A 3,273-nucleotide genomic window follows, 5' to 3' on the forward strand; every position below is an offset into this window, starting at 1 on the left:
ACACTTACCCGGCAGGGGAGACGCCGGGATCAAGCAGGTGGTTTTCCCACGCGAGGCCAGTCCATCGCACCGCGGACGTGCTGACCCCCGCGATTTCCCCGAGTGTGGACAACTCGATTGCATAATTTGTGGTAGTGGGGACTGCGTTCCCGCTCTCCCCTGGTGGCGGCCAATAAAAGATTTTGTTTGCTTTCTCCTTTTTTTTCTTCTTTTTCCTTGTCTTCGGGCGACTTCCAAGTTCACCCCAGCGACAGGCGACACCAGGACACTGAAGAAAATACCGCCGCTTTTCAGGGTGGCTTACGTGCAAAGCTACATTTCGCTGTTTCTCATCTAAAACGCACAGGACAGTTTCTGTCCGCAGGTCGTACATCCTGCCTTGGCTGTGGGGTTTTTCTGGCGTTTTTCGTGGAGCGGTGCGCCGACTGCTCCCCAAGGCCCAGTGCCCTTCAGTATCTCTGCTTCTACTTCGATACGTGGATTGCAGTCCACGATCCGGCAAAGTTCTTTCTTTCACTCCCCACGGAACACAGGTCAGCGTCCCTTCTCCTTCCTCCCTCCCCTCCCCACCTATCCCCCCCAGGCACCCTGCAAAGCCTCACCCAATCCCCAGACTCCATATCCTTGATTAGGCCACTTGGTAGCCTACCTAGTTCAGCCTTGCTCCAGAGGACCCTTCTGAGACTAGAGACGGTCCAGCTTGATGTACTGATATTTATTGCAAGTTTATTTGTTGAAGTAATCTCTATACCCAAAGTAGGGATCAGGCTCAGGAAACCAGATGGAGACTCCCATGAACTCCCCACTGAGCCAGCCAGGCACCCCCTGACAGATATTTAAAGAGGCACCTCTGTCTACTAGCAAAGGATCTGATGGGTTTGGCACCACAGACCTTTCCCAAACAGCAGGTTAGCTCTTGGACAAGGGGCCGTGGGCCTTCTGCAGCTCTCGGGCTCAAGCAAAAACTATCCTACTGCTGTACCTGCATTGCTTTGTCAATCCGAGCTTGAAGGGGTTTCTGGCTTCAGGCTTTCACCAGAGCTGGTGTTTTTTCTCTACTCCCTAAAGGCCTCTATTCAGAATCTACAACTGACCGTTTTCCAACTTTGATTTTCACTTAGGGGAGCCACACCAATTGGGACTCAGCAACTGGTTTACTCTTCTGCCTGAAACAATTAAACAAAACAGCAAGAGTGCCGCACAAGATGCACGAAATGGAGATTTCCAAGATCCTGGGCATCAGGCAAAGGGGACAGCCATAGCAGACACATGGCAACACATAGGTGAGCAGAGCCCTAGAGCTGCTCAGAGGTACTGGCTCCAGAAACTTTCTAAGCAAGGCACTGGGGGGAGAGGAACCTGGATAGGAGCCCCGTGCACGCCTGGAACTGAGGACACTGATCTGAGAGACCCCAGGACTGAATTCTGGGGAGGACAGAGCTGTGGAGGGGCCCTGGGGAGGCATGGACAGCAAGTCAGGGGGCAGTCCTTTGCACAGAGACTGCTGTTCACACAGCACAGGGAATAGAGCCTGTGCCCAACAGACTGAGCCAAAGGAACCCTCCTAATTCCCGGGGCATAGGGTGCAGGAATAGGGGGAGGTCTTGCCACAGTACTCAGAACTCATGGCTAGTCCTCCACGGAGCACTGCTCTGGGCCACTGAACTAATCCTTAAAGCAACATCAGAAATGTTTCCAAGTAACTTCCATGCATCCCTGAACAAAGCTCAATATTATAGAAAACACAAAAATATCCAGCAACCAGCAAGGTAACATTCACAGTGTCTGGCGTTCCATCCAACAGTTTGAGGTATGCAGACAAGGAGGGGAAATGAGCCCTCCTGAAGAGATGGATCACTCATCTGAAAATGACCCACAGCTGACACCAAGGTGTGAATCAGCAGAGAAGGACAAGAAAGTGTTTGTTCTAACTGCATCCCATCAGTTCATCAGTTCAAAACATTCAGCAGATACATGGAAAATGTTAAAAAAGAAAGATCCAATCTCACATGAAGAGAGAAAAACCACAATGTCTGAAAGGAAATGTACTGCAAGGGGCTGATGGTGATTAGGGAAGGCAGAAGAGAAACGTTCAATAGGAATCCTATGGAATCTGCAGATCCTGGTGTTGCCTTCTGAACCACCTTAACCCTTCCAATCCGTGAACACAGGATGTCTTTCCACTTGTTGAGGTCTTCCTTAATCTCTTGCAGCAATATTGTGTAGTTTTCAGCGTACAGGTTTTGTGCCTCCTTGATTCAGTTATTCCTAGATACTATTCTGGTGGGTGCTGTTGTACATGGAATTGTTTTCTTAATTTCGTTTTCTGATTGTTCATTGCTAGGGTATAGAAACACCGATTTTGTCTGTCTTGTACCCTGCACCTCTGCCGACTTAGGTTATGGACTCTAGTAGTTGGTGTGTGTGTGTCTGTGGATGTGGATTTTTCTGTATACAGGAGCATGTCATCTGGAAATACAGATACAAATTGTCCCTTAAACAACCTGGGAGTTAGGGGTATAGATTCCCACAAGTGAAAATCTGTGTATAACTTTTGACTCCCTGAAAACACAACTACTAATACCCTACTGAAGCCTTAGAGATAACAAAAACAGTTGGTTAACACACATTTTGTATATTATTTGTATTGTATACTTTATTCTTTCGATACAGTGAGTTAGAGTGAAAATGTCATTGAGAAAATCATAAGGAAGAGAAAATGTATTTTCTACATTTGTACTAGACTGTATTTGTAAAAAAAAAAATCAACCCATGAGTGGACCCACATTGTTCAGTACAATTCAAACCCATATTGTTCCCCAGTCAACTATAGTTTTATTGCTTCCTTTTCAAATGTTTTCCCCTCACCTTCAGGTTTTTAAAAAATTGATTCATAACTGATTCCCCATGTGACATCAGTTTCACGTGGCAACACAGGGATTGGACGACTCTATAAATTATGTTAGGCTGACTACAAGTGTAGCTACCCTCTGTCACCTCGCAGAGCTGTTACTGCACCACCGACTACATAATATGAGATCTGTCCTCTAACATTTTTTTTAAATCTTCACTGATTTAAAACATCATTCTGATGTTTTGACAGAGTGTAGGATTCTATGCCCTCCCCTCCCCCCACCACTACCATGGGCCTTCTTTGGACTTTGCCAGAGAGGAGCAGTGACGTATAGGAGGTTCCCTATTTTAGGTCACTGCAGCCCCTGATCTTGGGCCATGATGCTCAGCCAGGGCCAGGGAAATATGGATTAGCAGGAA

At 47.1% G+C, this 3,273-nt stretch overlaps 1 non-coding gene across 1 annotated transcript; it reads left to right on the plus strand.

Annotated features, from left to right (window-relative positions):
• On the plus strand, window positions 1-161 carry LOC113917778. The gene has a single exon (XR_003518354.1). It is a non-coding gene; the product is annotated as a U1 spliceosomal RNA (small nuclear RNA).
• The last annotated feature ends 3,112 nt before the right edge of the window (window positions 162-3,273 follow it).

Source organism: Zalophus californianus, chromosome 4, assembly GCF_009762305.2.
Source record: "Zalophus californianus isolate mZalCal1 chromosome 4, mZalCal1.pri.v2, whole genome shotgun sequence".
NCBI classification, from domain to species: domain Eukaryota; kingdom Metazoa; phylum Chordata; class Mammalia; order Carnivora; family Otariidae; genus Zalophus; species Zalophus californianus.